General features: G+C 39.8%; 1 pseudogene; it reads left to right on the top strand.

The window, feature by feature from the left end:
- The window catches only part of LOC110288806 (U7 snRNA-associated Sm-like protein LSm11 pseudogene), a 33,055-nt pseudogene that overhangs the window by 4,050 nt on the left and 1,618 nt on the right, over positions 1–27,387 (top strand).

Genomic DNA, 27,387 nt, shown 5'->3' with positions numbered 1-27,387 from the left:
GGAGAAAATAGTCAGAGGCATCTGGAGTAGCCCATACTAAACCAGGTCATCAGAGGACAGAGAGGGGGGTAGAGCAAGAGAGGAAGAGAAGTATGGGGGTAGAGGTCAAGTACCCCAAGAGAGGATCCTCTGCCCAAGATGCCAAGAGAATGGGTGAACCAAGAGAACACAGAGTCAGAGTGGCTGAGTTAAATAGGGGTCAAAAGCCGAGGGAAGGGAAGCCTAGTCCCTGAGCTGGAGAAGTTTAGTGTACAGGACAAGGTGAGAGGTGGTAGGAGGAGCCACAGATACTGAGTGAGACTTTGTTGGGGGCCAGCCAGCGGCTCACATGTCCGGGTTCGAGCCTGGAAGGCATCTTGGAACTGAAAGAAAAGAGGGAGCCTAGGCAGGTTGAGAAATAATGGAACCAAGACAACTAGTCTGCTCAAGGTTCACATGTTTAATGGCAGACATGCTTTATAAAGGAGAGGGGAAAGCCCATTCCCGCCAATTCATCTTTGGAGCCTGGAACTAGCTGCAGGTGATGACGTGCAGGATAGGGCATAGTCTCTGGAATAGATCTGGGGGCCTCTCAGCAGGTAGCAGTATCTTGAAGAGGAACAGCAACACTGGCTGAACAACAGAGTTATCTAGGGAGGAAGGCTCCACCCTAGATAATCTCCTTAGTGGCAGCAAGGTCAAGTTCTGGCTCAGTCTGCTTGAGGCTTATGGGAAACTACAAGACTTGTTGCTGATTTCTTTGGGATTTGATATTCAAGCCGTTTTGTTGTTGATAAGGGGCAAAGTACTCTCTTCTATAACTACCTCCTGCTGAAATTGGGGCATTATTGTCAGGGGTGTCCAGGAAAGCTAGAGTGTTGGTCAAAGCTGGGAAGGGAGAAAGGATGCAGGTTGGGGAATATTTGCTTTGCTCACTGCCAAGATTCTGTGTGAGTATCTAGGGCTTGTGAAATGCAGGCTGCTTTGGAGCAGCCTAGAATTCAGGTTCTAAAGGGATACCAGAGGATAGTATGCTGTAAACAGTTTTGGAGCAGATTTCAGTCTGCAAGTAATTTGAGATTTGCTGGAACAGATAGACTATGGATGGCAAAGGTAAGGAGTTTAGGAATTTTTTTTATTCAGGGTATATATTAAAAAATTCAGGACCATAGGCCTAGTAGTTGGTGTGAGGGGGCGGGGTTCCCAAGGCTAGAGGAGAGAGAGAGAGAGAGAGAGAGAGAGAGAGAGAGAGAGAGAGATCCCATCCTCAAGAATAGACAAAAGGCAGACACACACACACACACACACACACACACACACACACACACACACACACTCACAGCTCTTCTTTTATACATGAGCTGCATTTTACTCATAGCAACATAGATTGCTTTTAATATTTTTCCCATATATCCTCTTTTCTATTGTATTTGTGATCAGTATAATTTGGAAAGTATATGATTGCATGTGTAGCTAAATCTTATGCATCCATATGCAGATGGGCAGCATTCCATGGGATTTTTTTAAAGATTTATTTATTTATTATATGTAAGTACACTGTAGCTGTCCTCAGATACTCCAGAAGTGGGCATCAGGTTTCATTACGGATGGTTGTGAGCCACCATGTGGTTGCTGGGATTTGAACTCTGGACCTTCAGAAGAGCAGTCGGCGCTCTTAACCACTGAGCCATCTCGCCAGCCCCCATGGGATATTTTTAAAAAAGAAATAAAGTTGGAGGAGGAATGCATTGTTGGTGGTAGGTGTGTGTGAGAGAAGGCTCCAATTAAGATGCATTATATGAATGTATAAAATTCTTGAAGAAAAAATATTTTAAAAATCTACTGTAAAGATGGTTACTTTTAGAATTGTTTTCATTTTTTAAGTTTTACTTTGTTGTAGCTTTCCAGAAACCACAGAGAACTGAGTATACCTGAAAGGGAGGCTGGGAATGAAATAGGATGAGGGCAGGTGGCAAGAGAAGAATGAAGTGAAGACAGTTTCTCTGTTCAAGGCTCAGAGTTTAATTTTCAGCTCTGCATTTATATAGGGGAAACCCAAAGACCCACCCTTTGTTTCAGCTGAGTTATGTTGCTTCGTTTCAGCTGGACAATGTTGTAAAGCAAGCTCAGCAGGCAGTCAGCTCCTCAAGGCTCCATGGGAAATGCAATGTGGCAAGGCCATGAGCTGACTCCAGCCAGGTTGTAAAATCTTTGGAGGGTTGTTTAGCCTATTCAAAGCTGGGGGAAGGGCACACTTTGTGCATATAGATTTGTTTCCTAAATATATGTCCAAGCACCATGTGTGTACCTGGTAGCCACAGAGGCTGGAAGTAGGTGTTGGAGTCCTTGGAACTGGAGTTACAAAATGGTTGTGATCCATCATGTAGGTGCTGCTACTTGAACAGCAACGTTCTTAGCCACTGTGGTATCTCTCTGGACCCAAGGGTTACTTTTTCTAACTAGAAAGGTTTGACTAAAATGTTTAGCATAGTTTGTACCCTCATCTGCTTTTGTACAATTATATTTGCTTTTCATGTTTTGTTTTTCTCTCCCACATTTTTTACGATCACCATGATGCATAAATCTGTGTGTTTTGATTTGATTTTCCTTTATATTTTAGAAATTTGACATTTTATTCCTTTTAGTAGCTAGTCTAGATACTTTATCAAATATATTTGCCTTACCCAAATATATAGCTCTTTTCTCACACATGAGCTATTTTACTCATGCAATGTGTGTCTAATGCTCATGATTAGGAATGTAATTGTATATGTTTTTCATTTCTTTTAAAAATATAATATTTTTATAAATTCTTGGAGAATTTCTGTACTATATTTTGGTCATATTAATTTCCTATTCTATCTAAGTCCTCCAAGATCTGCCCTCTACTCCCTCCCCTGTCCCTTAAAACTATTTTGAATCAGATTTCTTCAGACTCTTACACTCTTTCTCTCTCCTCTTCCAGGATGTTCCCTGAGCCTTGATGGTTGTGTTGTAATGTATTAATTGTGTTGTAAATAACTCCTTGAGCATTCTATGGTCAGTTTTCTGCATTTTGACAGTTGTGACTTTCTGTAACCACCTATCTAAGCAGCAGAAGAAGCTTCTTTGGTGAGAGATGAGAGCTACACTTATCTGTGGATATAAGGATAAATACTTAGATTTTTGTTAGAAATTAAACTGGTTTGGAAAAGTGGCACTAGTAGTCTCTCCAATAGGTCCCCATGGTCTCAGATATATGTAATTTTAAATAAACATGTACAATTTCCTATGAAGTTAGTGTTTATTTGCCCCTTGACCTTCCCATTTCCTCCATGTTGCTCCCTCTCTCACCTCTTCATATAGGTCTCTCACACCCATTTTCCCATCTCCCCTTTAGAGCAGCTGTGCTATTTTCCTCTCTAGGGCTCCCCTTCTTCATGATGCATTCTGCATCATGGTCAGTTTGTACTTTTCTGGTATCTTCAGTAAATCCAGATTATATACTCATATCTAAAGATTTGGAGCTAGCAGCCCTGGCTCACAACCATCAGTAATGGAATCTGATGCTCTCTTCTGGTGTCTCTGAAGACAGTGACAATCTAGTCATATACATAAGATGAATAAATACCTCTTTAAGAAAATAAAGTAAAACACAGTACAATTTGGAAAAAAGTTTCCAGGCAACACTCAGTCCAATCAGCCCAAATTCCAGGAACACAATGAACCTTAAGGCGTGACTACTTAAACTCTTTTACAAAGAACATGTGATCATGAGGATGGGCTCTATAATTACAAAACCTAGAATTTAGTGTGGTCTCTGACTGATAGCATAGACATTAGCAGGCCCTAAAGTGTATGTGACATCTCCCTTAAGGGGAGTATAGGGAGGGACAAGAGTCTGGAATAACCATTCTGGGGGAATTTGGGTAAGGTCTGCCTTTATAGCAAAAGGTGGATGAGTTCTGCCTCCACATATAGTAGAAATGTCACTGGTTGCTAATAATTACCACTCTTAGCTTTCTGGATGAAATGCAGTTATTTGATTTTTATCTCCTCCATTAAAGAGACACACTTGCATGATTAACTTTCCTGATTTTCTTAATGCTTCTCTGTGAGTAGAAAGGCTCCTAAGCCCCCAACACAGCATGACTTAGTGTTGATTCAAACTTCTAGAGTCTGACCCCAAGCAGTTTATCGTAAGCATATTAAACACAGTGCTGTTTGAAAAGAGTTTCCTGGTGTAATTCAATGCCCTGTGCACAAGAAGGCATAATTACATTGGAACTTGACTCAAACTCAATACTTCTTCCAAGAAAATGGGTTCTAGAGATAGGCTACAGGCATTATCTGAAGTGTAGCTGCCCGCAGCTACATGAACCGGGTTCCTGACAGGGAGGCTAGAGCTGTATGGGAAAGAGAAATATGAGACCAAGACAAAGATACTGATCAAGGCCCAAAGTTTACTTAAGAGTCGGTCTGAACTTATAAAGGGGAAGGCTCATCCCCCACCACACCAGGCTCTCTTTGCTTTTTCACCAGGCTCTCCTCACTCCATCGCCAAGCTGTTGTTTATTCAGGATCGCCTCAGGAAGGCAGGTTCAGTCCCTCAGTGGGTAGCAGCATCTTGGAGAAAATGGCAGAGGTGACAGAATAATAAACGTATCTGCGTTGGAAGACTTCACCCTAGGTGAGCTAGCTGACAGTAGCAGAACAGGTCTGAGCCAGCCTGCTCAAGGCTGAGGGAAGCTACACTGAAGGGCCTAGGAAAGGATCTGGTATGGTGTCTGTCATACAAATAGTCTGGAGGTAATTTGTGCTGCTAGCCCCCTCCAATCCTAGTTGTAGGAACTTGGGAGAACCCCTGGCCATACAGAAAATACAAAGATCACCTAGACTATTAAGTATCTCTGTCCTGGTTATAGTAGCATGGTATGGCTTGACCCTTCAGATAACACAGAAATCACATACATCCATAGTCTTCTAGGTGGGAAAACAGGTTATACGTCTCTTGAAAAGACAGCTATGTGTATTTAACCTTCCTAGTTTCCTTAGTGCTCATCTGTGAAGGCAAGGACCTTTGTGCTCCCAACAATTGAGCTTAATTTCATTCTTCTGCATGTAGACATCTAGTTTCCCCAGAACCATTTCTTGAAGATGTTTTCTTTACTGCAGAGTATATTTTTGGCATCTTTGTCAAATATTATTTGGGTCTTCAGATTTATTCCATTGGACTACTTGTATGTTTTTGTGTCAGTACCATTTTGTTTTTATGTCTATGCTTCTCTAATGTGTCTTGAGATATGGAATGGTAACTCCTTGATATTTTTTTTTTTAAGTTTCAGTATTGTTGTGGCTAAATATCTGGGGTCTTTCACTTCATATGAATTTTAGGATAGTTTTTTTTAATTACAGTGAAGAATGTGATGGGATTTTGACTGAAAGTCCATTGAATCTGCAAATAGCTTTTGTAAAATGATCATCTTCACAGTATCAATTCTATCAATCAATGAGCTTGGAATGTTTTCCCATTTTCTAGTGTATTTGTCTTTCTTCAGAGATTTACTGTTTCCATTGTAAAGGTCTTTCCCTTCTTTAGTTAGGTATATTCCTATATATTTTGTTTTCTTTATGAATATTATAAATAGGATTGTGTCTATGATCACCTTTTCTGTATGTTTGTCAACCTGTTGAGTATATAGATAACACAACTTGGACTTTTTGTTTTGCTGGGGTGGGGAGGTCACAAGAGTCAGGGGGTATGGACAGGCAAGGACTAAAAAGTGAATGTGGTAGGGGTATATGATGTGAAGAATCAATAAAAATATTACATTGACAAAAATTTTTTTTTTTTTTTTGCAAGGCAAACTGTATCCTGTATTTGTTTCTCATTTATACAGGTTTTCTGGTAGATAATTTTTGGGGATCTCTAGTCTATATTATGTCATTTGCAAATAGAAATAGTTTGAGTTCTTTTCCTACTTGTAAACTTTGGCTGTCCTGGAACTCACTCTGTAGACCAGGCTGGCCTCGAACTCAGAAATTTCCCTGCATCTGCATCCCAAGTGCTGGGATTAAAGGTATGCACCACCATGCCCGGCCTACTTGTAAACTTTTAATTTCCTACTCTTGTCTTGTTTATCTAGCTTAGAGTACAATAGCAAAAAAAAAAAAAAAAAAAAAAAAAAAAAAAAAAAAAAAAAAAAAAGAAGAAGAAGAAAAGAAAAAAGAAAAAAAAAAAAAAAGAAAAGACTAGTGATAATTGATAGCATTGCCTTCTTCCTGACACAAGAAGCAATCTTGTGGGTGCTGGGAATTGAGCCCAGGTCCTGTGGAAGTGCAGATAGTGCTCTCAACCATCAATCCATCTCTCCAGCCCTTAATATATAGCTTATATTATGTTGAGCTTTGTTCCATCAAGTCCTGCATTCTCTAAGACTTTTATCATTTTTGTCAAAAGCATTCTATTGAGACGGTCATGTGATTTTTTTGTCATTAAGTCTATTTATGCAGTTTATTACATTTATTGGCTTGAATATGTTGAATCATCCATGAATTTCAGGGACAGAGCCAACTCAGTCATGGTGGAAGATCTTGTTGATATGTGTGCATTATTTTAGCAAGTTTTCCATTGAGCATTTTTGAGTCTATGTAATCAGGTATATTGGCCTACAGTTTTCTTTTTTGTTGTATGATTATCTGTTTGGGGTATTAGAGTGAGACTTGCTTCATAGAAGATTGCAAGTACTTATTCTGTTTCTATTGTAAGACCCCAACTCAATATGTCTCTCAGACCACTAGAAACAAAGCCAGCATTAAGCTCTTTGTTCTCTTACCTGGCAGCCTGAGAAGCCGATGACCACTGGGTGACCCACCCAGGCGCCTGACTCATTGTGTAAGGAATGTTTGCCAAAGATAGCCTGTAACCCCTCCTCCGGAGATAAGCTATACTCATCACCCCCATTCTTATGATGTTTACTCAGCTTCCCCTTCTTTGTGGTTTCTTCCCTTAAATACCCCCTCTCCCAGCTACTCGGTGTGCCATGGTCCTCTATCCCTGTGGAGTGCAAAGGGTGCATGATTGTGGGCCCAAGAGCTCTTGAAATAAAAAAATCCTCTTGCTGTTTGCATCAAGACCATTTCTAGTGAGTGATTTGGGGTGTCACCTCTCCTGAGTCAGAACTTGGGGGAGTCCTCACATTGTGGGTCTTTCACTATTACTTTCTTTTTTCAATAGTTGAAGATAGATTGGCTGTAGATCTTTTTTTTTTTTTTAAATTTTTGTAGAACTCTACTGTGAATCCATCTGTTTTTAAGCTGAAAGGCTTTTTATTAATTACTATTTTAATTTCTTCATTTGTTCTGGGTCTGTTTAGACTACTGAATTATTGGTTTAATTTTTATGGTTTGGCTCAATCTAGAAACTTAGTCATTTCTTTTAGGTTTTCCAATGTAATGAAATACAGATTTTCAATACAGTAAATTTCTTTGATATTTGTTGGAATGTTTCCTTAGACACTTTTTGATTCTGGTAATTTCACTCCTCCTTTTCTTTTCTTTTCTTTTCTTTTCTTTTCTTTTCTTTTCTTTTCTTTTCTTTTCTTTTCTTTTCTTTTCCTTTCTTTTCTTTTCTTTCTTTTTTTAGTTGGACCAAGGGTCTGTTAGTCTTGTTTATGTACTCAAAGAACCAGCTCTTAGATTGGTTGATTCTTTGTATTGTTTTCTTTGTTTCTATTTCATTGATTTTTTTTCCTTTACACTTGTCCCATTTCCTCTCCACCTCCCTTCCCATTTTTTTAAAGATATTTTCTTTATTTACATTTCAAATGTTATCCCCTTTCCTAGTTTCCCCTCCAAAAATCTCCTGCTTTCTTATTTGATTTGTGTGTGTGTGAAAACCAAATGCTTTAATGAGGCTATAAAGAACAACAGTTCAATTATTTCATTGGATACATTAATATCAATCATAATATACAGTGCTGTGGACCATACAGAAAGTACTGCTCTACTCAACAGCAGGGGCTGTTATTGACATTATAGTAGCAAGTATCTGTAAGAGACAGACATTTTGTTGTCTTTGTCAAGAATTTGGGTATTTTTTATACTATTATCAACATCAACTTCTTCCCAATACATTTTTTTTTCAAAAATATTAACAAGTTACATTCCTTGGTGCTTTGTTTCTATCTTTTAATGTCCTGTGCATTTTGTTTGTTCTTATTGCTTTATTGTTTACAAACAACCAGACTGAACTGTGTCGTGTTCTGGGTATGACCAGATTGCTGTATAACTTTTGGCAAAGTCAGAAGGTTTGGTATTTCCATTACATTACCTAGAGGAAAGTGGATAACTTTGGTATTTTTAGCACTCTAAATGGAGGTCATACCCTGAGGCACAATTCTGCACCCAGGGGTTGGAGAGTGGCAAGGATCATTCTCTCTTTAAAAACAGTGAGCAAAAACACTGCCTCTTGGTTTAACCAGTCCCTGAAAGAACCTACATTCTGGGTGGCACAAAATGAATAAATAAAACCACTCCCCATGTTGCTGCTTATGAATTATTTGCCTGCCTCTCCTAGCATCTGTATCTTATAAGGAAGGTGCTAGTGAAGTCAGTGATGGCAAGCTCAGAGGCTACAAGCCAGGGTAATGGTACAATATGCCATACTTTCTTGCAACAAAGCTTCCAAGAAATTTGCTCCACCTCGGCCGTAGTCACTTAGCTGGGAGTTAGTCAACTTTGTGAAACCTTGTTCAATTATTTAAAAAGGAAAAAAGAAAATGTCAGAATCAGCTAAGTAAACCTAGCACTGCAATCTTCAACTTCTGCATCCAGCCCTCTGCCCTGCCAACACATGAATATGAAGAGAAAAACAGACAATGCTATGATTGTATTGGTGAACACTATGGTACAATTATCTTTTCATGCATATTTACATTTCTATTCTAAGAAAAGAATGGGAACTTATTTTCCCTGTCCCCTTAAGTAATAAAGCTACAAGACTGGATAGCATCATCAGCATTAAGATTTGCATTACCCAACATGCATGGGAACCTTGCACTTGACGACTCTCACCAAGGCCATCCATTCATACATCTGACAATCACTGCTCTTGAATCTCTCCATCACCCATCACCAATTCACATTTGACATTTAAACACTTAAAAAAAAACTCTCCTGAAAATGGTTTCCTGATGAAAAATTTGGCACTGTCAGTAAAATATATTTCATATTAAAAATATCTGAAGGGAAATTGGAAGCTCTTAGAATGTCTACAGAGACACCATGCTGTCTTCCTTCTTCACTCCAGAATCCACCTTGAAACTTTCTCCTAGTTCAGTCAGTGCTAGTCCAAAAAAGACTAATGAGATTTTTAAGGTACTTCATTCTGAAAGGATATGCTTTGTGCCACTCACGATTCAATCACAGGCTGCTACTGAGAAATTCCACTAGACAGTCTGGCTTGTACCAGTATATATCACCTGCACAAAACATCTACACTTGATACATGTAACTCTACAGACATTGCACAGGGTTATGCAAGTAGGTAATTCATAAAAACTAACTTTACAATGTTGCCTCTTTGTCAAAATGTTGTTATCAAGTAATTTGCCAATACAGTGTTTCTCTCTTTAAAAAGAACCCAGCCAGTTTGTTGAAATAAATCCCAATTGAATTGACCATCACAGGCATGTAAATGCTATGACTATTACTCTTTAAGAATATAGTTATTTTCATACCCTAGAAATGCACATTTAAGTTTTTTTTCTAGAAAGCCTGGTTATTAACCTATTAATACCACACCTTAAATGTGTTGAAAAACAGTTTCAAGTGAAAGTGGAATATACAAAATATTTGCAAAGCTATCTTTGAACACAAGACCTTACATAAAAGTAATCTTTCTTGGTATACAAAGAATGCAGAGACCCACCAGTGAGTTGTAAAAGTATCGAAAACTCAACATTTTAAGATGCATACTCGTACAAATTAATACAGACACTGAAAAAAATGATGATAATAAAAAATCTATACAATTAAAATGTATAATTTAATTTAAAAATAAAAATAGCAAAGCCAATTAGAAATGTGCCCAGTTTGGTTGTCTTTATCAAAGGCAAAAATGGAAAGAAAAAAAAAAGTGAAACAGACTTCTGGTGCTCCTCAATATTTTACTCAGAGAGGACATTCATTTCAATTTCAAAATAATCTTATGAAAAATTGAATCACACTTATTATGAGGAAAACTATAACTATGCCCAATAAAAGCCCAATAAAAGTTAGATCCTATTTCATGCCTTAGTCTATAACTTCCTTTGGTTTAGCACAAGTTACATGTTCTAGCCAGACAATCCTCATGAAAATGACTGCTAGATTTGTCTATACGTAATATATTCTTCATTTACGCAGTTTTCAGTCAAAGAAGTAGTAATGCTGGGAGGGCACTGTGTCTTTAAGGCAGTACCAGGGAATCAGTGCATTTATGAGGTGAGAATGGGTTGGACTTTTTTTCCACCACCACCTCCTCCTCCTCCTCTATCAAAATCATTATCACCATCATCTTTGTTTTCTTCTTTGGTTGCTTTACATTCATGTAATTAAATTTTACACTTACTTCTCTGAAGCAAATCCCTTCGCTCAGAAAGCTCATGCTTTGAGAAATCCGTTCACAGATACTGCACACTGAAGGTACAATACTTCTGCTCTGATTTTTATTATTTCTTGCCATTGACAGAGTTTTGGTTTTGTTCATCCATTTATTTTATTTTATTTTTATTGGATATTTTCTTTATTTACATTTCAAATGTTATCATCTTTTCCGGTTTTTCCCCACCAGAAACCCCTTATCCCATTCCCCCTTCCCCTGTTTCTATGACGGTGTTCCCCAACCCACCCACCCACTCCCACCTCCCAGCCCTTGATTTCTCCTGCACTGGATCATCGAGCCTTCACAGGACCAAGAGCCTCTCGTCCCATTGATACCTGCTACATATGCGGCTAAAGCCATGGGTCTCTCCATGTGTACTCCTTGGTTGGTGGTTTACTCTCTGGGAGCTCTGGGTGGGTGGTTGGGGTCTGGCTGGTTAATATTGTGGTTCTTCCTATGGGGTTGCAAATACCTTCAACTCCTTCAGTCCTTTCTCTAACTCCTTCATTGGGGACCCCTTACTCAGTCCAATGGTTGGCTGCAAACATCTGCCTCTGCATTTGTAAGGCTCTGCCAGAGCCTATCAGGAGACAGGTATATCAGGTTCCTGTCAGCATGCATTTCTTGGCATCAACAATAGTGTCTGGGTTTGGTCACTCTATATGGAATGAATCCCCAGGTGGGGCAGTCTCTGGACTGCCTTTTCTTCAGTCTCTGCTCCACACTTTGTCTCCATATTTGCTTCTGTGAGCATTTGGTTCCCCTTTCTAAGAAGGTCTGAAGCACCCACACTTTGGTTTTCTTTCTTCTTGAGCTTCATGTGGTCTGTGAATTGTATCTTGCATATTCAGAGTGTTTGGGCTAATATCCACTTATCAATGAGTGCATACAATGTATGTTCTTTTGTGGTTGGGTTACCCCATTCAGGATGATATTTCCTAGTTCCATCCATTTGTTTTACGAAAGCATTGTTTTTAATATCTGAGTAGTACTCCATTGTGTAAATGTACTACATTTTCTGTATCAATTCCTCTATGGGGGAAATCTGGGTACTTTCCAGCTTCTGGCTATTATAAATAAGGGTGCTATGTGTAGCCTCCCTCAGCCCTGAAGCAGGCTGATCCAGACTTTGACCTTGCTGCCACTGAGAAGGAAATTACCTAAGGTGGAGCCTCCCGACCTAGATGGCTCTTTTGTTCTGCCACTTACACTGCTCTCTCCAAGACACTGCTACCTGCTGAGAAGCCCCTGAGATATTCCGGAGGAACATCCTATTCTGCACGTCACCTACTAGCTGGCTCCAGACACCAAGAATGGACTGGCGGGGGATGGGCCTTCCCCTTTTATAAGTAGACTCTCTTAGTAAACTGGCAGGCCTTGAACAGAATCATGTCTTGGTCTCCATTAATCTCTTGCCCTCTAAGTCTCTTTTAGCCCCAGCCTGCCTCCCAGGTGTACCCGGTTCAAGTAGGCCACAGGCCAGCATACAACAGCTATGAACATAGTAGAGCATATGTCCTTGTTATATGTTGGAACATCTTTTAAGTGTATGCCCAGGAGTGGTATAGCTTGGTCCTCAGGTAGTACTATGTCCTTTTTTGAGGAATTGCCAGACCGATTTCCTCAGTAATTGTACCAGCCTGCAATCCCACCAACAATGGAGGACTGTTCCTTTTTCTCCATATCCTCACCAGCATCTGCTGTCACCTGAGTTTTTGATCTTAGCCATTCTGACTGGTGTGAGGTGGGATATCAGGGTTGTTTTGATTTGCATTTCCCAATGAATAAGGATGTTGAACATTTCTTTATGTGCTTCTTGGCCATTTGATATTCCTCAGTTGAGAATTCTTTGTTTAGCTCTGTTCCCTATTTTTTTTAATAGGGCTATTTGGTTTTCTGGAGTCTAACTTCCTGAGTTCTTTGTATATATTAGATATCAGCTTTCTATCATATGTGTCCAATTGACAGTGTCCTTTGCCTTACAGAAGCTTTGCAATTTTATGAGGTACCATCTGTCTATTGTTGATCTTGAAACATAAGCCATTGGTGTTCTGTTCAGAAAATTTCCTCCTGTGCCTATGTGTTGGAGGCTCTCCCCCACTTTCTCTTCTATTAGTATCAGTGTTTCTGGTTTTATGTGCATGTCCTTGATCCACTTGGACTTGAGCTTTGTACAAGGAGATAAGAATGGATCCATTTTGTTTCTTCTACATGCTGACCACCAGTTGAGCCAGCACCATTTTTTTATTTAAAAAAAAATTTTTTTTTAAATGCTGTCTTTTTTCCTCTGAATGGTTTTAGTTCCGTTGTCAAATATCAAGTGGCTATAGTTGTGTGGGTTCATTTCTGGCTCTTCAATTGTTTTCCACTGACCTTCTTGCCTGTTTCTATACCAGTACCATACAGTTTTTATCACTATTGCTCCATAATACAACTTGAGGTCAGGGATGATGATTTCCTCAGAAGTTCTTTTATTGTTGAGAACAGTTTTTGCATCCTGGGCTTTTTGTCATTCCAAATGAATTTGCAAATTGCTCTTTCTAACTCTATGAAGAATTGATTTGGAATTGTGATGGGGATTTCATTGAATCTGTAGATTGCTGTCAGCAATATGGCCGTTTTTACTATATTAATCCTCTCAATCCATGAGAATGGGAGGATTTCCCATCTTCTGAAATCTTTGATTTCTTTCTTCAGAGACTTAAAGTTCTTGTCATATGGATCTTTCACTTGTTTGGTTAGAGTCACACCAAGTTATTTTGTATTATTTTTGACTATTGTGAAGGGTGTCATTTCCATAATTTCTTTCTCAACCTATTTATCATTTGTATAAAGAAAGCTATGGATTTGTTTGACTTAATTTTATATCCAGCTACTTTGCTGAAGTTGTTTATCAGCTGTAGGAGTTCTCTGGTAGTAGTTTTGGGGTCATTTAAATATACTATCACATCATCTGCAAATAGTGATAGTTTGACTTCTTCTTTTCCAACTTGTATCCATTTAATCTCCTTTTGTTGTCTAATTGCTCTAGCTAGAATTTCAAGTACTATATTGAATAGATAGGGAGAGAGTGGGCAGCCTTCTCTAGTCTCTGATTTTAGTGGGATTGCTTCAGTTTTCTCTCCATTTAGTTTGATGTTGGCTACTGGTTTGCTGTATATTGCTTTTTACTATGTTTAGGTGACCTGTCCAGCAGGTCCAGTTATTCGAGGGTCTCGAGGGGACCTTTTCCTACGAACCAAATGGGGGGGGGTAGAGAGAGACGAGAACCTTGTGAAATGAACGACACACGGAAGCAGTCTGAGTAACATCAAGGTCTCACTGTATTAGCCAGGTCCAAGGTTTAAATGCACAAGCAAAAGGGGAAGTACTTCTCAGCAGGAGGAATGGGGTAGCGGAAATTTTTCTTTTGGCGACTACATGGGGAAGCAGGAACTTGGCGGTATCAGGGTACATCTTGAGGTCAGGACATCTGGCGCTGACTTAGGGCTGGAACAATCTGTGGTTGTTCTTGGAGCAGTGGGTCGGTGACCTGCTTTTGACCCCCTTTTCTTCTCGGGGGGGGGGCGGGGGGGGGGGAGAGGCCCAACTCAGAGATCAGGACAATTGTGTTGTCTTAGTAGCTCCCAACATTTAGGTAAAACCATGTGTTTTTTTTTTTTTTCCTTTGAGTTTGTTTATATGTAGTGGATTTCACTGATGGATTTCAGTATATTGAACCATCCCTGCCCTGAGCTGTGGCTGCGGCTGTTCAGTGCCCTGCTCTGGTGGTCAGGCACCTTCCTCCTGCCAATGGGGTTCAACTTCTGGGCCTTTCAGAGGTGGAGGTATTCGAGTGAGGTGGAGGATCTGGCTCATGCTGGCAGCCCAGGCAGAGGACCAAACCTGCATCTGGAAGTCAGGTCTGTGCCCTCCCCTCAACCTTGAGCAGACTGGCTCAGACATTGTTTGCCACAGTTGCTAGCTCACCTAGGGTGGAGTCCTCCAACCTAGGCAAAGTCTTTTGTCTGCCACATCTGCATCTTCCCTGACAGATCCTGACAAAATGACCAGGAGATCCTGGCATAGTGGGGGATGTGTTCTCCCCCTTTATATGCTCAGACTCATAAGTAAACTTTGGGCCTTGATCCCAGAACTTTGTCTTGGCTCGTTATTTCTGTCACCCACTTTTCCATCCAACCCCATCTTTCCTTTCAGGAACCCAGTAACCCATGGCCACTGGCTGCTACAGATGGCTCCTGACAAGTGGCCTGAAAAATGGAAAGGACTGAGGGTACACTGTCTTGGTGGTGCTTCACAGAAAACAGAAGAAGATGTATCCTGCACTGTAAGCTACATACAGCATTAATATTAGTGCTAAAAATTTCATCTTTTTTTTTTTTTTTTTTTTTTTTTTTTAGTGGTGGTGATGCAGTTAATTCTCTGCTATGGAAAAGCTACAAGCATATGTAGGCAGAACAAAGAGATGTTACTGTAAATAACAACATAAAAGTTCTGTATGGTTAGATTCAACACCAGCATATAACTAACAGCAGCAAATATTCAAGCTAAACACCTAACAAAACACAGAGGTTTACAGAGTGGAGTTTCACCCATAACTAAGTGCAAAGGCATGGTTTCAACCGTGCATAATTCCTTCCCTGGTTGGTGGAGTTTATACAAACTCAGGAAATAATATCTAAGAGAATTAGACAATCTTAGTAGACATTGCCTTATTTTTTCTCCATTTTACTGAAGATCCTACTTTTCTGTAGTAATTCTTTTTTTTAATTTTTAATATTTTTATTACATATTTTCCTCAATTACATTTCCAATGCTATCCCAAAAGTCCCCCATAGCGCCCCCCCACTTCCCTACCCACCCATTCCCATTCTTTTGGCCCTGACATTCCCCTATATTGGGGCATATAAAGTTTGCAAGTCCAATAGGCCTCTCTTTCCAATGATGGCCGACTAGGCCATCTTTCGATACATATGCAGCTAGAGACAAGAGCTCCGGGGTACTGGTTAGTACATCATGTTGTTCCAACAATAGGGTTTCAGATCTCTTTAGCTCCTTGGGTACTTTCTCTAGCTTCTCCATTTGGAGCCCTGTGATACATCCAATAGCTGACTGTGAGCATCCACTCCTGTGTTTGCTAGGCCCCGGCATCATCTCACAAGAGACAGCTATATTTGGGTCCTTTCAGCAAAATCTTGCTAGTGTATACAATGGTGTCAGTGTTTAGAAGCTGATTATGGGACGGATCCCTGGATACGGCAGTCTCTAAATGGTCCATCCTTTCATCACAGCTACGAACTTTGTCTCTGTAACTCCTTCCCTGGGTGTTTTGTTCCCAATTCTAAGAAGGGGCACAGTGTCCACACTTTGGTCTTCATTCTTCTTGAGTTTCATGCGTTTAGCAAATTGTATCTTATATCTTGGGTATCCTAAGTTTTGGGCTAATATCCACTTATCAGTGAATACATATTGTGTGAGTTCTTTTGTGATTGTGTTACCTCACTCAAGATGATGCCCTCCAGGTCCATCCATTTGGCTAGGAATTTCATAAATTCATTCTTTTTAATAGCTGAGTAGTACTCCATTGTGTAAATGTACCATAATTTCTGTATCCATTCCTCTGTTGAGGGACATCTGGGTTCTTTCCAGCTTCTGGCTATTATAAATAGGGCTGCTATGAACATAGTGGAGCATGTGTCCTTTTTACCGGTTGGGACATCTTCTGGATATATGCCCAGGAGAGGTATTGCTGGATCCTCCAGTAGTACTATGTCCAATTTTATGAGGAACCGCCAGACTGATTTCCAGAGTGGTTGTACAAGCTTGCAATCCCACCAACAATGAAGGAGTGTTCCTCTTTCTCCACATCCTCGCCAGCATCTGCTGTCACCTGAATTTTTGATCTTAGCCATTCTGACTGGTGTGAGGTGGAATCTCAGCGTTGTTTTGAGTTGCATTTCCCTGATGATTAAGGATGTTGAACATTTTTTCAGGTGCTTCTCTGTCATTCGGTATTCCTCAGGTGAGAATTCTTTGTTCAGTTCTGAGCCCCATTTTTTAATGGGGTTATTTGACTTTCTGGAGTCCACCTTCTTGAGTTCTTTATATATGTTGGATATTAGTCCCTTAACTGATTTAGAATAGGTGAAGATCCTTTCCCAATCTGTTGGTGGTTTTTTTGTCTTATTGATGGTGTCTTTTGCCTTGCAGAAGCTTTGCAGTTTCATGAGGTCCCACTTGTCAATACTCGATCTTACAGCACAAGCCATTGCTGTTCTATTCAAGAATTTTTCCCCTGTGCCCATATCTTCAAGGCTTTTCCCCACTTTCTCCTCTATAAGTTTCAGTGTCTCTGGTTTTATGTGAAGTTCCTTGATCCACTTAGACTTGACCTTAGTACAAGGACATAGGAATGGATCGATTCGCATTCTTCTACATGTTAACAACCAGTTGTGCCAGCACCATTTGTTGAAAATGCTGTCTTTCTTCCACTGGATGTTTTTAGCTCCCTTGTCGAAGATCAAGTGACCGTAGGTGTGTGGGTTCATTTCTGGGTCTTCAATTCTATTCCATTGGTCTATTTGTCTGTCACTATACCAGTACCATGAAGTTTTTATCACAATTGCTCTGTAGTAAAGCTTTAGGTCCGGCATGGTGATTCCACCAGAGTTTCTTTTATCCTTGAGAAGAGTTTTTGCTATCCTAGGTTTTTTGTTATTCCAGATGAATTTGCAGATTGCACTTTCTAATTCGTTGAAGAATTGAGTTGGAATTTTGATGGGGATTGCATTGAATCTGTAGATTGCTTTTGGCAAGATAGCCATTTTTACAATGTTGATCCTGCCAATCCATGAGCATGGGAGATCTTTCCATCTTCTGAGATCTTCTATAATTTCTTTCTTCAGAGACTTGAAGTTTTTATTATACAGATCTTTCACTTCCTTAGTTAGAGTCACGCCAAGATATTTTATATTATTTGTGACTATTGAGAAGGGTGTTGTTTCCCTAATTTCTTTCTCAGCCTGTTTATTCTTTGTGTAGAGAAAGGCCATTGATTTGTTTGAGTTAATTTTATATCCAGCTACTTCACCGAAGCTGTTTATCAGGTTTAGGAGTTCTCTGGTGGAATTTTTAGGGTCACTTATATATACTATCATATCATCTGCAAAAAGTGATATTTTGACTTCATCTTTTCCAATTTTATCTCCTTTTGTTGTCGAATTGCTCTGGCTAGGACTTCAAGTACAATGTTGAACAGGTATGGAGAAAGTGGACAGCCTTGTCTAGTCCCTGATTTTAGAGGGATTGCTTCAAGCTTCTCACCATTTACTTTGATGTTGGCTACTGGTTTGCTGTAGATTGCTTTTATCATGTTTAGGTATGGGCCTTGAATTCCTGATCTTTCCAAGTCTTTTATCATGAATGGGTGTTGGATCTTGTCAAATGCTTTTTCCGCATCTAACGAGATGACCATGTGGTTTTTGTCTTTGAGTTTGTTTATATACTGGATTACGTTGATGGATTTCCATATATTGAACCATCCCTGCATCCCTGGGATGAAACCTACTTGGTCAGGATGGATGATTGTTTTGATGTGTTCTTGGATTCGGTTAGCAAGAACTTTATTGAGGATTTTTGCATCAATATTCATAAGGGATATTGGTCTGAAATTTTCTATCTTTGTTGGGTCTTTTTGTGGTTTAGGTATCAGAGTAATTGTGGCTTCATAGAATGAGTTGGGTAGAGTACCTTCTGTTTCTATTTTGTGGAATAGTTTGTGAAGAACTGGGATTAGATTTTCTTTGAAGGTCTGATAGAACTCTGCACTAAACCCATCTGGTCCTGGGCTTTTTTTAGTTGGGAGACTATTAATGACTGCTTCTATTTCTTTGGGGGATATAGCGCTCTTTAGATCATTAACCTGATCTTGATTCAACTTTGGTACCTGGTATCTGTCTAGGAACTTCTCCATTTCATCCAGGTTCTCTAGTTTTGTTGAGTATAACCTTTGGTAGAAGGATCTGATGGTGTTTTGGATGTCTTCAGGATCTGTTGTTATGTCTCCTTTTTCATTTCTGATTTTGTTAATTAGGATGCTTTCTCTGTGCCCTCTAGTGAGTCTGGCTAAGGGTTTATCTATCTTGTTGATTTTCTCAAAGAACCAGCTCATTGATTGGTTGATTCTTTGAATAGTTCTTCTTGTTTCCACTTGGTTGATTTCGCCCCTGAGTTTGATTATTTCCTGCCGTCTACTCCTCTTGGGTGAATTTGCTTCCTTTTGTTCTAGTGCTTTTAGGTATGTTGTCAAGCTGCTAATGTGTGCTCTCTCTAGTTTCCTTTTGGAGGCACTCAGAGCTATGAGTTTTCCTCTTAGAAATGCTTTCATTGCGTCCCATAAGTTTGGGTATGTTGTGGCTTCATTTTCATTGAACTCTAAAAAGTCCTTAATTTCTTTCTTTATTCCTTCCTTGACCAAGGTATCATTGAGAAGAGTGTTGTTCAGTTTCCACGTGAAGGTTGGCTTTCTATTATTTATTTTGTTATTGAAGATCAGCCTTAGTCCATGGTGATCTGATAGGATGCATGGGACAATTTCAATATTTTTGTATCTGTTGAGGCCTGTTTTGTGACCAATTATGTGGTCAATTTTGGAGAAGGTACCATGAGGTGCTGAGAAGAAGGTATACCCTTTTGTTTTAGGATAGAATGTTCTGTAGATATCTGCCAGATCCATTTGATTCATAATTTCTGTTAGTTTCACTGTGTCCCTGTTTAGTTTCTGTTTCCATGATCTGTCCATTGGTGAAAGTGGTGTGTTGAAGTCTCCCACTATTATTGTATGAGGTGCAATGCTTGCTTTGAGATTTACTAAAGTTTCTTTAATGAATGTGGCTGCCTTTGTATTTGGAGCATAGATATTCAGGATTGATAGTTCCTCTTGGAGGATTTTACCTTTGATGAGTATGAAGTGTTCCTCCCTGTCTTTTTTAATGACTTTGGGTTGGAAGTCAATCTTATCAGATATTAGAATGGCTACTCCAGCTTGTTTCTTCCTACCATTTGCTTGGAAAATTGTTTTCCAGCCTTTCATTCTGAGGTAGTGTCTATCTTTTTCCCTGAGATGAGTTTCCTGTAAGCAGCAAAATGTTGGGTCTTGTTTGTGTAGCCAGTTTGTTAGTCTATGTCTTTTTATCGGGGAGTTGAGTCCATTGATATTAAGAGATATTAAGGAAAAGTAATTGTTGCATCCTGTTATTTTTGTTGTTAAAGTTGGCATTCTGTTCTTGTGGCTGTCTTCTTTTAGGTTTGTTGAGGGATTACCTTCTTGTTTTTTCTAGGTCTTGGTTCCTGTCTTTGTATTGGTTTTTTTCTGTTATTATCCTTTGAAGGGCTGGATTCGTGGAGAGATAATGTGTGAATTTGGTTTTGTCGTGGAATACTTTGGTTTCTCCATCTATGTTAATTGAGAGTTTGGCTGGGTATAGTAGCCTGGGCTGGAATTTGTGTTCTTTTAGTGTCTGTATAACATCCGTCCAGGATCTTCTGGCTTTCATAGTCTCTGGTGAAAAATCTGGTGTAATTCTGATAGGCTTGCCTTTATATGTTACTTGGCCTTTTTCTCTTACTGCTTTTAATATTCTATCTTTATTTAGTGCATTTGTTGTTCTGATTATTATGTGTCGGGAGGTATTTCTTTTCTGGTCCAGTCTATTTGGAGTTCTGTAGGCTTCTTATATGTTCATGGGCATCTCTTTCTTTAGATTTGGGAAGTTTTCTTCTATAATTTTGTTGAAGATGTTTGCTGGTCCTTTGAGTTGAAAATTTTCATTCTCATCCACTCCTATTATCCGTAGGTTTGGTCTTCTCATTGTGTCCTGTATTTCTTGGATGTTTTGAGTTAGGATCTTTTTGCGTTTTACATTTTCCTTGATTGTTGTGCTGATGTTCTCTATGGAATCTTCTGCATGTGAGAGTCTCTCTTCCATCTCTTGTATTCTGTTTCTGATGCTCGTATCTATGGTTCCAGATTTCTTTCCTAGGGTTTCTATCTCCAGTGTTGCCTCATTTTGGGTTTTCTTTATTGTGTCTACTTCCCTTTTTAGGTCTAGTATGGTTTTGTTCATTTCCATCATCTGTTTGGATGTGTTTTCCTGTTTTTCTTTAAGGACTTCTACCTGTTTGATTATGTTATCCTGTTTTTCTTTAAGGATTTGCAACTCTTTAGCAGTGTTCTCCTGCAATTCTTTAAGGGATTTTTGTGCTTCCTCTTTAATGTCTTCTACCTGTTTACCAGTGTTCTCCTGTATTTCTTTAAGTGTGTTATTAAAGTCCTTCTTGAAGTCCTCTACCATCATCAGGAGATATGCTTTTAGATCCGTGTCTAGCTTTTCCGGTGTGTTGGGGTGCCCTGGACTGGGCGAAGTGGGAGTGCTGGGTTCTGATGATGGTGAGTGGTCTTGGTTTCTGTTAGTAAGATTATTACGTTTACCTTTCGCCATCTGGTAATCTCTGGGGTTAGTTGTTGTAGTTGTCACTGTTTAAAGATTGGAGCAGAAGCTGTGTTCCACTCACCAGCAGTCTCAAAATCCTGTGGCGGGGGTCGTGGGTAGCTGGCAGGTGTCAGCCGACCCTGCACTCTAGCTACCCCGGTGCTGTTCAGGCCTGAAGAGGCCTGTGGCCCTACTCAGGCTGGTTTTCTGTTTCCCTAATTAATGCAGTCTCAGGTCCCGCGCGCAATTGGATTGGAGCAGAAGCTGTGTTCCACTCTCCAGAAGTCTTAAGATCCTGTGGCGGGTGTTGTGGGTAGCTGGCGAGTGTCAGCCGACCCTGCACCCTAGCTACCCCGGTGCTGGTCTGACTGGAAGAGGCTTGTGGCCCTACTCAGGCCGGAATTCTGCCTCCCCAACCAAAGTAGTCTCAGGTCCCGTGCGATTGGACTGGAGCAGAAGCTGTGTTCCACTCACCAGCAGTCTCAAAATCCTGTGGCGGGGGTCGTGGGTAACTGGCGGGTGTCAGCCGACCCTGGGCTCTAGCTATCCCGGTGCTGTTCAGGCCGGAAGAGCAAATTTCATCTTTTGAAGGCTGTTTATTGCAAGAGTGCAAAAAAGGATATAGTCTAGACTGAGTCAGTATTGGCCCAACGCTGATATCAGCTAGGGGTTGATAGTGGAAAATGAGACTGGAAAATTCTAAACAGGCATTTGCCTGCAGTCAAGAAGTCCATCAGGCAGGAGGAGTAGGGCTTAAAATAAAATAAAAAGAGTAAAAAACAAAACAAACAAAAAAACAAAAAAGGTAGGGGGGATGTTAGATATACAAATGACATGAGAGAGAGAGAGAGAGGGAGGGAGGGAGGGAGGGAGGGAGGGAGGGAGGGAGGGAGGGAGAGAGAGAGAGGGAGGGAGGGAGGGAGGGAGGGAGGGAGGGAGAGAGAGAGAGAGAGAGAGAGAGAGAGAGAGAGAGAGAGAGAGAGAGAGAGAGAGAGAGAGAGAAGAAAAATGGATTTTGGAGCTCTCCCAGGAACAGAAGAAAATCGGGAGACATCCTGCTTTCTCTCTGATCCCTACAGGAGATATCTTTAGTGCTGATTACATCAAGTACTGTACCCTCTCTGTATTGTCTGTGTTTGGTGCACATGCCGATTTGTGTCTGTTTTTGTTTCTTTGTCTGAATGACTGTTCTATGTTTCATGTTGAAATGATAAATGGTTATCTGCTGGTTATTCATCTCTTGATTCAGTCTCAGTTTGCACAGCAGAGGCTGATTAAAGTTGTCCTGCACCCTTAGCCAGGAGTCAAGCATGGCATGAGAGGCCCTGCTTAAAAGGGGCTTTTAAGAGGGGTCAGCTGCTTCTTAGTTCTAAGGCAAAAAAGCTCATAGTTGTTTTTTCCTAGAAAAATCTCTGCAATTGTGATTATTTGGTTCAGCAAATGACAAAATTTCTCTAGAAATTATAGCTATAAAAAGTAAAAATTCTTTGATTGGTCTAAATTTATAAGATTCGTGTAGCCACTTCATTTGGTTTCTGACTGGTCTTAAAGGTATAACTATGCTCTGCATGTTTTGGTTATAGAGTATTGGCTTATAAGTTACTAGGTATGATTAAAAAGGTGTAACATTAGTAACAAGAAATTTAGCTTAAAACTGGTAACTCAGGGTTGGAGTAATTTTAAACAACAGCACGTGGCATGAACCAGCCCAGGAAACCAGGCCTCTAAAGATACTTCTAAATTGGGGTAATATTTTATGTAATTCTTATCCTAGAAACTAGACTTATATGGGATAAGATTTAAAACAATGTCTCTTTAATGAAGCATTAAGCCGGGTGTGGTGGCGCATGCCTTTAATCCCAGCACTCGGGAGGCAGAGGCATGCGGATTTCTGAGTTCGAGGCCAGCCTGGTGTACAAAGTGAGTTCCAGGACAGCCAGGGCTATACAGAGAAACCCTGTCTCGAAAAACCAAAAAAAAAAAAAGAAGCATTAAATGTTGCACTGTCATGCATTCATATATAAGAATTGGCAGCCAAACTTGGTAATGTGAAAGTGATGCTTCTGGTATTGATTTTTAAAGAGAATGGATTGTTTAAAATTGGGTTTTGCTTTCTGAAAGTTATGGTTATGTTCTAATATTGCAAAACAAAGAAAACTTAAAAATTTCTGTTAAACTTCCAGTGTTCCATTGGCTGCAGTTTGATCACAAGCTTAAGATTTTTAACTCACCCATATATTATTAATTAGGATGATTACATAAGTAATCTTCTTATGAGAGTGCTAATGCAGCTTATTGTGGCCTTACAAAGCAAAGACAGACAGATATATTTATCTTTGTGAAGAAATTGGACCCTCATACAATCAGTTTGGTTGCTGTCTTGCAGGGGACCAGAGTACAAGCAATGCTTTCACAGCACTAAGGTTATGAGGAATGTTTTAAGTATAAATCATCTTTGGAAAGACTGTCTAAAAATTAGAGGGATAGACAGACAGTCAAATTGTTCCCCTGGAATCTGTCCTCACTGCAGAAGGTATAATCTTTGGGCCAGGACTCAGGCAGTAGGCTCTGTTTGAGAAATATTTACATCTGAGTTAATGCAAAGCTCAGAGCAGCCTCAGCTAGGATTGTGTGGGTTTCCTTTGCTTTGCAAACCCTGCCTAGGGAAGTTTTTGAGACCTCTTCTCTCCTCGCCTTTAGAGAACTATTTTAAAGCCAAAACAACATTATTACAGATCTATCCAGGTGATGTTCAAAATAAATTTAAACTTAAGATTTATGAAAGGTCAATGAGGCTGTGAAACTTCTAAAGGCATTACAATCTGGCCTGCCTACTCCATATAGAATTATTATGGATTTGGTAGGTTGTTTTTTTCCTTTGCATCCTGATAATTGTAAAGGGTTTGCTTCTAGTGTACTTGTGATTGTTGTAAAGTTTTGCCCCTATGAATGGCTAACAGCCTTATATTATGTAAAATATAATTTTTTTTTGTCTCTGCTTCAATACAAGAAGCTAGGACTTTGAATCTTTCAGTGTATGTTGTTTCTTATATGGAAAGCATTTTATTAGCTAATGCCTCTGAAGGTAAATTTACCACAAATCTTTGGGGCAATGGCCTATTCACAGACAGGCTGGTCTCCAGTCGAGCTGAGGTGTGGAACCTCGGGACCCAGTGGTGATAATTCACCTACATGGGATGGTAGGCATTCCTTCATGTCTCCTAGATCTCAAGGCTCTTGTCAAGTTACTGCCCCCACAGCCCCCAGAGCCCCCAGAGCCCCCACAGCCCCCACAGCCCCCACAGGAGAAGCTGTGACTAGTAGTCATGTAGATAATGTCCCAAGCTGACCTTCAGGTTAGACTCCTTCCAGTAACCTAGCAACAGTAAGATAACAGCCCACCATAAGAGGGGCTGTTTGGCCCCTCCTCTCACTTTCCCCTCACTCTCCTCATCCTCTCCTCTCACTTTCTTACTCTCTCTCATCTCTCTCTCTCTCTCTCTAACCTCTTACTCTAGCCTTTCTTCTCTCTCTCTCTCTCTCTCTCTCTCTCTCTCTCTCTCTCTCTCTCTCTCTCCTTTTCTCCTTTTTCTCCTCTTGGTCATGGCTTTCTTCTCTCTCTTTCCATTTTCTCTCTTTCCCCCTGAGTTTCTACAATAAAGCTCTAAAACTATAGACTGTCTCTGTTCATCAAGGCCTGCTGTGCTTAGACTATGGAATAGGCTTTCTTCTAATGAGCCGTGTCTAATCTCCCATCGGAAGGCCTTCCTGTGCTCCAGTCAAGGCCCAGACTAAGGACTCTCCTGTGTGGGAACCTCTCTCCCTCTGCCCTCTCTCCCATAACCCTTGGGCTGAGGGTGTCGCCCCAGGGCCCCTGGTATTGAGGGCTACCCCTTGTCCACCCCCTGTTGAGTGGGGTTAATGGCTTAGATGCCTAACCAGGGCTGAGTGGAAAGCTTCTGGCAGCCCTCCTGCATCTGCCTGCCCAGAGCACAGGAGGAACTCTGGCAGGATATGGGCTTTTTCCCTCCCCCCTCTACCCCTCCCCCCCTTATTTGCCCACACAAACCTTTTAACATCCTGTTATGAAGCTGTTGTGGTGTTACTAAAGAATTGTAAGATAAAATCATGAAGGTATTTTAGAAAAAAAAAAAGTCTTAAAAACCTGATGAGACGTCTATTCCTTGTTCCAAACAGCAATAAAATTGGTTATTGCAGAAAACTGATATTTGGTCTATTGCATAGTAAACTTTTTAGGTAAAATTGATTATCATTATCCAAAAGATAAGTTGTTAAAAATTGCTTCTATGCATACTTTGGTATTTCCTGTAAATGTATGCATGCATCCCATAAAGAATACATCTACAATATTTAAAAACAGCCCTTCTATGGGAGAGAAGTATATTTGATTGGATCACATGTTTATTCTTTTGAGTTTCCTCCTGCCTCAGCACAGATAATTGAATTGCGTGCTGTAGCTAGGATTTCGAAACTTTAAAAAAAAAAATCAAGGTTTAATTTGTATACGGATAGCCAATATATATATATATCAGGGCTTACAATTGCTTGAAATTGTTCCCATTTTAGATACTGCTAATTGTCAAATTTGCAATTGTTTATGCATATACAACTCAAGTTAAGAGAAAGTATTATTCCTTTAAAGAATTGTCTTTGAACATTTAAGAACTCATCCTGTATTGTCTGGACAAGACCCCTTAAGGCAATGCCACCCCAAATTTTTATCCCAGACAGATTACAGGCCTTATACAAGAGCAATTGGCCATATTCATTCTTACATAATCAAAATAGTAATGGCTTGAGATAATAATTTGGTATTTTTAGAGAATGTGCATGTCAAATTGTAAAGACTTGTGCTCAAGGTCTTTAATTTCTACCTGTTCCACATAATGGTGTTAATTCTTGAGGACTTATACTTAATCAATTATTGCAAATGGATACTCATATTTCTGATTTTAGAAAAATAAAATATGCACATGTGACCATTTATACCTTTTCAGGCTTTCTAGTTGCAACTGCTCTGACAAGAGAAGCAACTAAAAATATAGTTGGTCATTGCCTATGTTAATTTTTTTTTATGCTTGGTGTTCCAAATCAGATTAAAGCAGATATTGGAACTGGATATTACAGTCAAACATTTGAGATGTTTTGTCAATAATTTAATGTTACCCATGTTACTGAGATTTTTATAATTCTCAAGGACAAGGTATTGTGAAGCTTTAAAACAATATCTTCATAAGAAACAAAAAAGGAGAGAATTATATCCCTGTGTACATTATTTAAATCACGCTTTTTATTTTTAAAATTTTAAAATTAGGATGCCAAAGAACTCTTTCCTGAGTGTCTATAGCATCCTACAATTAGGCTTTACTCAGGCATAGTTGAGATGGAAGGATCCACTTATTGGCATATGGCATGATCTTGATCAGGTATTTAATAGGAGGAAGAAGGCATGTTTGTGTTTTTTTTTCCAAAGAATGCTGCAGGAACATGCTAGCTGCCAGAGTGATTGGTGTGACATAATGACACAAAAGAATAATGCTGACCTGTGAGCTTGCTGAGAGCCCTGACAATGTGACAGGAAAGCTGTATTGGGTGTGTGATCTTGACCCACCTTTGCTTGCCTATGTCCCAGATTAGACAAGCTAAGTTGCCTTGCTTTTAAACCTGTGGGACAGAGAACATAGAGACTGTGGAAACTGACTTAGAAAAATTAATAAAAAGGAGAAGTCATAATGACTCTTCTTTTCCTTTAATGTGACCAGTTATTCTGATTCAATCATGGACTGGTCTAAAAATAAATCCAATGTTGAAGATTCCAATTATGAAGATAGCTAAAAATCTTTATGAGCCAATTTACCTGGTTCTTAACACTATTTCCTGAGAAGTAGCAGTTTTTCTGTTGATTCTCAAAGCCACCTCCCCAACACCTGGAGGACAGACTTGGATCTGATCATTACTATTTTGCAACTGAGTGCCTGGGAAATTCCCACAGACAACCTTAATCTTGTTGCTGTCAACTTTTGACTTTGTATTTCAAGCAGGTTGGTTACCTACATACAGGCTTGCCTTCAGCAAAGCTCAAATGGCAGTTATTCATTGCTATGAAGAGATTCATTGAGTGCATAGTGTGGCTTTGGTCTGAATGGGAAAACGGTTTGCAATGAGGGCCAGCAGCCAAAGACTGGCCACTTGTCTATGGATTTTTTCAACCTAAGACAGAGGCATGTGCCAAGAGGCCATGTTTGTTCATAGTAAATACTAAAAGTTTGTGTT

This window comes from Mus caroli, unplaced genomic scaffold, assembly GCF_978045245.1.
Source record: "Mus caroli unplaced genomic scaffold, Mus_caroli_1 scaffold_5, whole genome shotgun sequence".
Taxonomy (NCBI): domain Eukaryota; kingdom Metazoa; phylum Chordata; class Mammalia; order Rodentia; family Muridae; genus Mus; species Mus caroli.
This window is presented reverse-complemented; position numbering and strand designations above follow the sequence as displayed.